We start from the raw sequence: 10145 nt of genomic DNA, 5'->3' as shown, positions 1-10145 counted from the left end.
GCTTTCTTAAGCATTTTAAAGTAATGCAACGGTACGATAATGCGGTAATTAACTCAGTTTGAGGGAGAATGTGCTAACGAAGTTTGCCGGGAAGTCTTTGAAAACGATAAAACAGTACGAATCTGCCCTGAAATGCGTCAGCGCCTATTGTTGTGCTGCACTGTACAGTTCCAAATTTGATTTGTAATCATAAATTTATTCCTTAGTCGCGTCGTCTAGTCCCGCAGACGTTTGTCGTGCTTGCGCCGTCATATGGACCACGACCCGAGCGGCAGCGAGCGGCAGTCGAGCAAAGTCGGGCCAAGTCGGTACGGGGACAGGGATAGGAAAGGTGCGAATGCACTGCCAACTATGCAAACACCCGGTGTGAGGCGAAGCGAGGCGAGGAAGCTCACATCGCTACCAGTGGCGCCCTCCAGCACGACACTGCCACACCCCGCACAGAGCATACGCCTGGACACCAGGGACGAGATACGCCTTCCGCGAGTGTCGAAGGTTGCACGCGACAAGCGAATGACAGGAGGTGCTACGAGCAGCTGTGCGTCTCACACACGCGACGGCGCGCTCGCCAATTCGGCAATCGTTCTGCTGGGACGTCGGGCGCGCACTCCGCGCCGTCCTCGAGGAACTCGCTGTTGCGGAAGGAGGTGCTTTCGTCAAATGCGGCCGAAAACTAACATTTTGTGTGTTGGGAGAAGAGCCGAATGCGAATTCTGCCGTGCGCCTACAGTATATGTACGCCAACGGCCATACCATGTTAAATACACCGGTTCTCGTCCGATCACCGAAGTTAAGCCACATCGGGCCCGGTTAGTACTTGGATGGGTGACCGCCTGGGACCACCGGGTGCTGTTGGCTCCCCTTCTTTTTTTCTTCCTTTTTATATCGCTACTCCTGCCAGCCCTCTTTCGATACTACCCTTCTGTTGTGACAAAGACGTTTCCTTAAGCATTTTAAACTACTGTAATGGTGCGAAAACAAAAAAAAATAAAATAAAATAAAAATGAACCAATAAAAATGGTACTTTTGGCTCCCCTGCATTTTTTCCTTTTTAAGCCGCCATCCTGCCAGCAGTCGTTTCATACTACCTTTCTGTTATGACAAAGATGCTTTCTTAAGCATTTTAAAGTAATGCAACGGTACGATAATGCGGTAATTAACTCAGTTTGAGGGAGAATGTGCTAACGAAGTTTGCCGGGAAGTCTTTGAAAACGATAAAACAGTACGAATCTGCCCTGAAATGCGTCAGCGCCTATTGTTGTGCTGCACTGTACAGTTCCAAATTTGATTTGTAATCATAAATTTATTCCTTAGTCGCGTCGTCTAGTCCCGCAGACGTTTGTCGTGCTTGCGCCGTCATATGGACCACGACCCGAGCGGCAGCGAGCGGCAGTCGAGCAAAGTCGGGCCAAGTCGGTACGGGGACAGGGATAGGAAAGGTGCGAATGCACTGCCAACTATGCAAACACCCGGTGTGAGGCGAAGCGAGGCGAGGAAGCTCACATCGCTACCAGTGGCGCCCTCCAGCACGACACTGCCACACCCCGCACAGAGCATACGCCTGGACACCAGGGACGAGATACGCCTTCCGCGAGTGTCGAAGGTTGCACGCGACAAGCGAATGACAGGAGGTGCTACGAGCAGCTGTGCGTTTCACACACGCGACGGCGCGCTCGCCAATTCGGCAATCGTTCTGCTGGGACGTCGGGCGCGCACTCCGCGCCGTCCTCGAGGAACTCGCTGTTGCGGAAGGAGGTGCTTTCGTCAAATGCGGCCGAAAACTAACATTTTGTGTGTTGGGAGAAGAGCCGAATGCGAATTCTGCCGTGCGCCTACAGTATATGTACGCCAACGGCCATACCATGTTAAATACACCGGTTCTCGTCCGATCACCGAAGTTAAGCAACATCGGGCCCGGTTAGTACTTGGATGGGTGACCGCCTGGGACCACCGGGTGCTGTTGGCTCCCCTTCTTTTTTTCTTCCTTTTTATATCGCTACTCCTGCCAGCCCTCTTTCGATACTACCCTTCTGTTGTGACAAAGACGTTTCCTTAAGCATTTTAAACTACTGTAATGGTGCGAAAACAAAAAAAAATAAAATAAAATAAAAATGAACCAATAAAAATGGTACTTTTGGCTCCCCTGCATTTTTTCCTTTTTAAGCCGCCATCCTGCCAGCAGTCGTTTCATACTACCTTTCTGTTATGACAAAGATGCTTTCTTAAGCATTTTAAAGTAATGCAACGGTACGATAATGCGGTAATTAACTCAGTTTGAGGGAGAATGTGCTAACGAAGTTTGCCGGGAAGTCTTTGAAAACGATAAAACAGTACGAATCTGCCCTGAAATGCGTCAGCGCCTATTGTTGTGCTGCACTGTACAGTTCCAAATTTGATTTGTAATCATAAATTTATTCCTTAGTCGCGTCGTCTAGTCCCGCAGACGTTTGTCGTGCTTGCGCCGTCATATGGACCACGACCCGAGCGGCAGCGAGCGGCAGTCGAGCAAAGTCGGGCCAAGTCGGTACGGGGACAGGGATAGGAAAGGTGCGAATGCACTGCCAACTATGCAAACACCCGGTGTGAGGCGAAGCGAGGCGAGGAAGCTCACATCGCTACCAGTGGCGCCCTCCAGCACGACACTGCCACACCCCGCACAGAGCATACGCCTGGACACCAGGGACGAGATACGCCTTCCGCGAGTGTCGAAGGTTGCACGCGACAAGCGAATGACAGGAGGTGCTACGAGCAGCTGTGCGTCTCACACACGCGACGGCGCGCTCGCCAATTCGGCAATCGTTCTGCTGGGACGTCGGGCGCGCACTCCGCGCCGTCCTCGAGGAACTCGCTGTTGCGGAAGGAGGTGCTTTCGTCAAATGCGGCCGAAAACTAACATTTTGTGTGTTGGGAGAAGAGCCGAATGCGAATTCTGCCGTGCGCCTACAGTATATGTACGCCAACGGCCATACCATGTTAAATACACCGGTTCTCGTCCGATCACCGAAGTTAAGCCACATCGGGCCCGGTTAGTACTTGGATGGGTGACCGCCTGGGACCACCGGGTGCTGTTGGCTCCCCTTCTTTTTTTCTTCCTTTTTATATCGCTACTCCTGCCAGCCCTCTTTCGATACTACCCTTCTGTTGTGACAAAGACGTTTCCTTAAGCATTTTAAACTACTGTAATGGTGCGAAAACAAAAAAAAATAAAATAAAATAAAAATGAACCAATAAAAATGGTACTTTTGGCTCCCCTGCATTTTTTCCTTTTTAAGCCGCCATCCTGCCAGCAGTCGTTTCATACTACCTTTCTGTTATGACAAAGATGCTTTCTTAAGCATTTTAAAGTAATGCAACGGTACGATAATGCGGTAATTAACTCAGTTTGAGGGAGAATGTGCTAACGAAGTTTGCCGGGAAGTCTTTGAAAACGATAAAACAGTACGAATCTGCCCTGAAATGCGTCAGCGCCTATTGTTGTGCTGCACTGTACAGTTCCAAATTTGATTTGTAATCATAAATTTATTCCTTAGTCGCGTCGTCTAGTCCCGCAGACGTTTGTCGTGCTTGCGCCGTCATATGGACCACGACCCGAGCGGCAGCGAGCGGCAGTCGAGCAAAGTCGGGCCAAGTCGGTACGGGGACAGGGATAGGAAAGGTGCGAATGCACTGCCAACTATGCAAACACCCGGTGTGAGGCGAAGCGAGGCGAGGAAGCTCACATCGCTACCAGTGGCGCCCTCCAGCACGACACTGCCACACCCCGCACAGAGCATACGCCTGGACACCAGGGACGAGATACGCCTTCCGCGAGTGTCGAAGGTTGCACGCGACAAGCGAATGACAGGAGGTGCTACGAGCAGCTGTGCGTCTCACACACGCGACGGCGCGCTCGCCAATTCGGCAATCGTTCTGCTGGGACGTCGGGCGCGCACTCCGCGCCGTCCTCGAGGAACTCGCTGTTGCGGAAGGAGGTGCTTTCGTCAAATGCGGCCGAAAACTAACATTTTGTGTGTTGGGAGAAGAGCCGAATGCGAATTCTGCCGTGCGCCTACAGTATATGTACGCCAACGGCCATACCATGTTAAATACACCGGTTCTCGTCCGATCACCGAAGTTAAGCCACATCGGGCCCGGTTAGTACTTGGATGGGTGACCGCCTGGGACCACCGGGTGCTGTTGGCTCCCCTTCTTTTTTTCTTCCTTTTTATATCGCTACTCCTGCCAGCCCTCTTTCGATACTACCCTTCTGTTGTGACAAAGACGTTTCCTTAAGCATTTTAAACTACTGTAATGGTGCGAAAACAAAAAAAAATAAAATAAAATAAAAATGAACCAATAAAAATGGTACTTTTGGCTCCCCTGCATTTTTTCCTTTTTAAGCCGCCATCCTGCCAGCAGTCGTTTCATACTACCTTTCTGTTATGACAAAGATGCTTTCTTAAGCATTTTAAAGTAATGCAACGGTACGATAATGCGGTAATTAACTCAGTTTGAGGGAGAATGTGCTAACGAAGTTTGCCGGGAAGTCTTTGAAAACGATAAAACAGTACGAATCTGCCCTGAAATGCGTCAGCGCCTATTGTTGTGCTGCACTGTACAGTTCCAAATTTGATTTGTAATCATAAATTTATTCCTTAGTCGCGTCGTCTAGTCCCGCAGACGTTTGTCGTGCTTGCGCCGTCATATGGACCACGACCCGAGCGGCAGCGAGCGGCAGTCGAGCAAAGTCGGGCCAAGTCGGTACGGGGACAGGGATAGGAAAGGTGCGAATGCACTGCCAACTATGCAAACACCCGGTGTGAGGCGAAGCGAGGCGAGGAAGCTCACATCGCTACCAGTGGCGCCCTCCAGCACGACACTGCCACACCCCGCACAGAGCATACGCCTGGACACCAGGGACGAGATACGCCTTCCGCGAGTGTCGAAGGTTGCACGCGACAAGCGAATGACAGGAGGTGCTACGAGCAGCTGTGCGTCTCACACACGCGACGGCGCGCTCGCCAATTCGGCAATCGTTCTGCTGGGACGTCGGGCGCGCACTCCGCGCCGTCCTCGAGGAACTCGCTGTTGCGGAAGGAGGTGCTTTCGTCAAATGCGGCCGAAAACTAACATTTTGTGTGTTGGGAGAAGAGCCGAATGCGAATTCTGCCGTGCGCCTACAGTATATGTACGCCAACGGCCATACCATGTTAAATACACCGGTTCTCGTCCGATCACCGAAGTTAAGCAACATCGGGCCCGGTTAGTACTTGGATGGGTGACCGCCTGGGACCACCGGGTGCTGTTGGCTCCCCTTCTTTTTTTCTTCCTTTTTATATCGCTACTCCTGCCAGCCCTCTTTCGATACTACCCTTCTGTTGTGACAAAGACGTTTCCTTAAGCATTTTAAACTACTGTAATGGTGCGAAAACAAAAAAAAATAAAATAAAATAAAAATGAACCAATAAAAATGGTACTTTTGGCTCCCCTGCATTTTTTCCTTTTTAAGCCGCCATCCTGCCAGCAGTCGTTTCATACTACCTTTCTGTTATGACAAAGATGCTTTCTTAAGCATTTTAAAGTAATGCAACGGTACGATAATGCGGTAATTAACTCAGTTTGAGGGAGAATGTGCTAACGAAGTTTGCCGGGAAGTCTTTGAAAACGATAAAACAGTACGAATCTGCCCTGAAATGCGTCAGCGCCTATTGTTGTGCTGCACTGTACAGTTCCAAATTTGATTTGTAATCATAAATTTATTCCTTAGTCGCGTCGTCTAGTCCCGCAGACGTTTGTCGTGCTTGCGCCGTCATATGGACCACGACCCGAGCGGCAGCGAGCGGCAGTCGAGCAAAGTCGGGCCAAGTCGGTACGGGGACAGGGATAGGAAAGGTGCGAATGCACTGCCAACTATGCAAACACCCGGTGTGAGGCGAAGCGAGGCGAGGAAGCTCACATCGCTACCAGTGGCGCCCTCCAGCACGACACTGCCACACCCCGCACAGAGCATACGCCTGGACACCAGGGACGAGATACGCCTTCCGCGAGTGTCGAAGGTTGCACGCGACAAGCGAATGACAGGAGGTGCTACGAGCAGCTGTGCGTCTCACACACGCGACGGCGCGCTCGCCAATTCGGCAATCGTTCTGCTGGGACGTCGGGCGCGCACTCCGCGCCGTCCTCGAGGAACTCGCTGTTGCGGAAGGAGGTGCTTTCGTCAAATGCGGCCGAAAACTAACATTTTGTGTGTTGGGAGAAGAGCCGAATGCGAATTCTGCCGTGCGCCTACAGTATATGTACGCCAACGGCCATACCATGTTAAATACACCGGTTCTCGTCCGATCACCGAAGTTAAGCCACATCGGGCCCGGTTAGTACTTGGATGGGTGACCGCCTGGGACCACCGGGTGCTGTTGGCTCCCCTTCTTTTTTTCTTCCTTTTTATATCGCTACTCCTGCCAGCCCTCTTTCGATACTACCCTTCTGTTGTGACAAAGACGTTTCCTTAAGCATTTTAAACTACTGTAATGGTGCGAAAACAAAAAAAAATAAAATAAAATAAAAATGAACCAATAAAAATGGTACTTTTGGCTCCCCTGCATTTTTTCCTTTTTAAGCCGCCATCCTGCCAGCAGTCGTTTCATACTACCTTTCTGTTATGACAAAGATGCTTTCTTAAGCATTTTAAAGTAATGCAACGGTACGATAATGCGGTAATTAACTCAGTTTGAGGGAGAATGTGCTAACGAAGTTTGCCGGGAAGTCTTTGAAAACGATAAAACAGTACGAATCTGCCCTGAAATGCGTCAGCGCCTATTGTTGTGCTGCACTGTACAGTTCCAAATTTGATTTGTAATCATAAATTTATTCCTTAGTCGCGTCGTCTAGTCCCGCAGACGTTTGTCGTGCTTGCGCCGTCATATGGACCACGACCCGAGCGGCAGCGAGCGGCAGTCGAGCAAAGTCGGGCCAAGTCGGTACGGGGACAGGGATAGGAAAGGTGCGAATGCACTGCCAACTATGCAAACACCCGGTGTGAGGCGAAGCGAGGCGAGGAAGCTCACATCGCTACCAGTGGCGCCCTCCAGCACGACACTGCCACACCCCGCACAGAGCATACGCCTGGACACCAGGGACGAGATACGCCTTCCGCGAGTGTCGAAGGTTGCACGCGACAAGCGAATGACAGGAGGTGCTACGAGCAGCTGTGCGTCTCACACACGCGACGGCGCGCTCGCCAATTCGGCAATCGTTCTGCTGGGACGTCGGGCGCGCACTCCGCGCCGTCCTCGAGGAACTCGCTGTTGCGGAAGGAGGTGCTTTCGTCAAATGCGGCCGAAAACTAACATTTTGTGTGTTGGGAGAAGAGCCGAATGCGAATTCTGCCGTGCGCCTACAGTATATGTACGCCAACGGCCATACCATGTTAAATACACCGGTTCTCGTCCGATCACCGAAGTTAAGCCACATCGGGCCCGGTTAGTACTTGGATGGGTGACCGCCTGGGACCACCGGGTGCTGTTGGCTCCCCTTCTTTTTTTCTTCCTTTTTATATCGCTACTCCTGCCAGCCCTCTTTCGATACTACCCTTCTGTTGTGACAAAGACGTTTCCTTAAGCATTTTAAACTACTGTAATGGTGCGAAAACAAAAAAAAATAAAATAAAATAAAAATGAACCAATAAAAATGGTACTTTTGGCTCCCCTGCATTTTTTCCTTTTTAAGCCGCCATCCTGCCAGCAGTCGTTTCATACTACCTTTCTGTTATGACAAAGATGCTTTCTTAAGCATTTTAAAGTAATGCAACGGTACGATAATGCGGTAATTAACTCAGTTTGAGGGAGAATGTGCTAACGAAGTTTGCCGGGAAGTCTTTGAAAACGATAAAACAGTACGAATCTGCCCTGAAATGCGTCAGCGCCTATTGTTGTGCTGCACTGTACAGTTCCAAATTTGATTTGTAATCATAAATTTATTCCTTAGTCGCGTCGTCTAGTCCCGCAGACGTTTGTCGTGCTTGCGCCGTCATATGGACCACGACCCGAGCGGCAGCGAGCGGCAGTCGAGCAAAGTCGGGCCAAGTCGGTACGGGGACAGGGATAGGAAAGGTGCGAATGCACTGCCAACTATGCAAACACCCGGTGTGAGGCGAAGCGAGGCGAGGAAGCTCACATCGCTACCAGTGGCGCCCTCCAGCACGACACTGCCACACCCCGCACAGAGCATACGCCTGGACACCAGGGACGAGATACGCCTTCCGCGAGTGTCGAAGGTTGCACGCGACAAGCGAATGACAGGAGGTGCTACGAGCAGCTGTGCGTCTCACACACGCGACGGCGCGCTCGCCAATTCGGCAATCGTTCTGCTGGGACGTCGGGCGCGCACTCCGCGCCGTCCTCGAGGAACTCGCTGTTGCGGAAGGAGGTGCTTTCGTCAAATGCGGCCGAAAACTAACATTTTGTGTGTTGGGAGAAGAGCCGAATGCGAATTCTGCCGTGCGCCTACAGTATATGTACGCCAACGGCCATACCATGTTAAATACACCGGTTCTCGTCCGATCACCGAAGTTAAGCCACATCGGGCCCGGTTAGTACTTGGATGGGTGACCGCCTGGGACCACCGGGTGCTGTTGGCTCCCCTTCTTTTTTTCTTCCTTTTTATATCGCTACTCCTGCCAGCCCTCTTTCGATACTACCCTTCTGTTGTGACAAAGACGTTTCCTTAAGCATTTTAAACTACTGTAATGGTGCGAAAACAAAAAAAAATAAAATAAAATAAAAATGAACCAATAAAAATGGTACTTTTGGCTCCCCTGCATTTTTTCCTTTTTAAGCCGCCATCCTGCCGGCAGTCGTTTCATACTACCTTTCTGTTATGACAAAGATGCTTTCTTAAGCATTTTAAAGTAATGCAACGGTACGATAATGCGGTAATTAACTCAGTTTGAGGGAGAATGTGCTAACGAAGTTTGCCGGGAAGTCTTTGAAAACGATAAAACAGTACGAATCTGCCCTGAAATGCGTCAGCGCCTATTGTTGTGCTGCACTGTACAGTTCCAAATTTGATTTGTAATCATAAATTTATTCCTTAGTCGCGTCGTCTAGTCCCGCAGACGTTTGTCGTGCTTGCGCCGTCATATGGACCACGACCCGAGCGGCAGCGAGCGGCAGTCGAGCAAAGTCGGGCCAAGTCGGTACGGGGACAGGGATAGGAAAGGTGCGAATGCACTGCCAACTATGCAAACACCCGGTGTGAGGCGAAGCGAGGCGAGGAAGCTCACATCGCTACCAGTGGCGCCCTCCAGCACGACACTGCCACACCCCGCACAGAGCATACGCCTGGACACCAGGGACGAGATACGCCTTCCGCGAGTGTCGAAGGTTGCACGCGACAAGCGAATGACAGGAGGTGCTACGAGCAGCTGTGCGTCTCACACACGCGACGGCGCGCTCGCCAATTCGGCAATCGTTCTGCTGGGACGTCGGGCGCGCACTCCGCGCCGTCCTCGAGGAACTCGCTGTTGCGGAAGGAGGTGCTTTCGTCAAATGCGGCCGAAAACTAACATTTTGTGTGTTGGGAGAAGAGCCGAATGCGAATTCTGCCGTGCGCCTACAGTATATGTACGCCAACGGCCATACCATGTTAAATACACCGGTTCTCGTCCGATCACCGAAGTTAAGCAACATCGGGCCCGGTTAGTACTTGGATGGGTGACCGCCTGGGACCACCGGGTGCTGTTGGCTCCCCTTCTTTTTTTCTTCCTTTTTATATCGCTACTCCTGCCAGCCCTCTTTCGATACTACCCTTCTGTTGTGACAAAGACGTTTCCTTAAGCATTTTAAACTACTGTAATGGTGCGAAAACAAAAAAAAATAAAATAAAATAAAAATGAACCAATAAAAATGGTACTTTTGGCTCCCCTGCATTTTTTCCTTTTTAAGCCGCCATCCTGCCAGCAGTCGTTTCATACTACCTTTCTGTTATGACAAAGATGCTTTCTTAAGCATTTTAAAGTAATGCAACGGTACGATAATGCGGTAATTAACTCAGTTTGAGGGAGAATGTGCTAACGAAGTTTGCCGGGAAGTCTTTGAAAACGATAAAACAGTACGAATCTGCCCTGAAATGCGTCAGCGCCTATTGTTGTGCTGCACTGTACAGTTCCA

General features: G+C 50.6%; 9 non-coding genes across 9 annotated transcripts; all 9 read left to right on the top strand.

Annotated features, from left to right (window-relative positions):
• The first annotated feature begins 739 nt into the window (after nucleotides 1-739).
• Nucleotides 740-858, top strand: LOC126225906 (5S ribosomal RNA). Its single transcript, XR_007543783.1, has one exon. It is a non-coding gene; the product is annotated as a 5S ribosomal RNA (ribosomal RNA).
• A 989-nt stretch (nucleotides 859-1847) lies between these two features.
• On the top strand, nucleotides 1848-1966 carry LOC126225917 (5S ribosomal RNA). The gene has a single exon (XR_007543788.1). It is a non-coding gene; the product is annotated as a 5S ribosomal RNA (ribosomal RNA).
• Nucleotides 1967-2955: 989 nt separating this feature from the next.
• On the top strand, nucleotides 2956-3074 carry LOC126225905 (5S ribosomal RNA). The gene has a single exon (XR_007543782.1). It is a non-coding gene; the product is annotated as a 5S ribosomal RNA (ribosomal RNA).
• Nucleotides 3075-4063: 989 nt separating this feature from the next.
• On the top strand, nucleotides 4064-4182 carry LOC126225904 (5S ribosomal RNA). Its single transcript, XR_007543781.1, has one exon. It is a non-coding gene; the product is annotated as a 5S ribosomal RNA (ribosomal RNA).
• Nucleotides 4183-5171: 989 nt separating this feature from the next.
• LOC126225915 (5S ribosomal RNA) lies at nucleotides 5172-5290 on the top strand. The gene has a single exon (XR_007543786.1). It is a non-coding gene; the product is annotated as a 5S ribosomal RNA (ribosomal RNA).
• A 989-nt stretch (nucleotides 5291-6279) lies between these two features.
• LOC126225903 (5S ribosomal RNA) lies at nucleotides 6280-6398 on the top strand. Its single transcript, XR_007543780.1, has one exon. It is a non-coding gene; the product is annotated as a 5S ribosomal RNA (ribosomal RNA).
• A 989-nt stretch (nucleotides 6399-7387) lies between these two features.
• LOC126225901 (5S ribosomal RNA) lies at nucleotides 7388-7506 on the top strand. The gene has a single exon (XR_007543778.1). It is a non-coding gene; the product is annotated as a 5S ribosomal RNA (ribosomal RNA).
• Nucleotides 7507-8495: 989 nt separating this feature from the next.
• Nucleotides 8496-8614, top strand: LOC126225900 (5S ribosomal RNA). Its single transcript, XR_007543777.1, has one exon. It is a non-coding gene; the product is annotated as a 5S ribosomal RNA (ribosomal RNA).
• Nucleotides 8615-9603: 989 nt separating this feature from the next.
• LOC126225914 (5S ribosomal RNA) lies at nucleotides 9604-9722 on the top strand. Its single transcript, XR_007543785.1, has one exon. It is a non-coding gene; the product is annotated as a 5S ribosomal RNA (ribosomal RNA).
• The last annotated feature ends 423 nt before the right edge of the window (nucleotides 9723-10145 follow it).

The sequence above is a fragment of the Schistocerca nitens genome, unplaced genomic scaffold (assembly GCF_023898315.1).
Source record: "Schistocerca nitens isolate TAMUIC-IGC-003100 unplaced genomic scaffold, iqSchNite1.1 HiC_scaffold_291, whole genome shotgun sequence".
NCBI lineage: Eukaryota > Metazoa > Arthropoda > Insecta > Orthoptera > Acrididae > Schistocerca > Schistocerca nitens.
The sequence above is the reverse complement of the archived record's forward strand: the minus strand, read 5'-3'. Positions and strand labels throughout refer to the sequence as shown.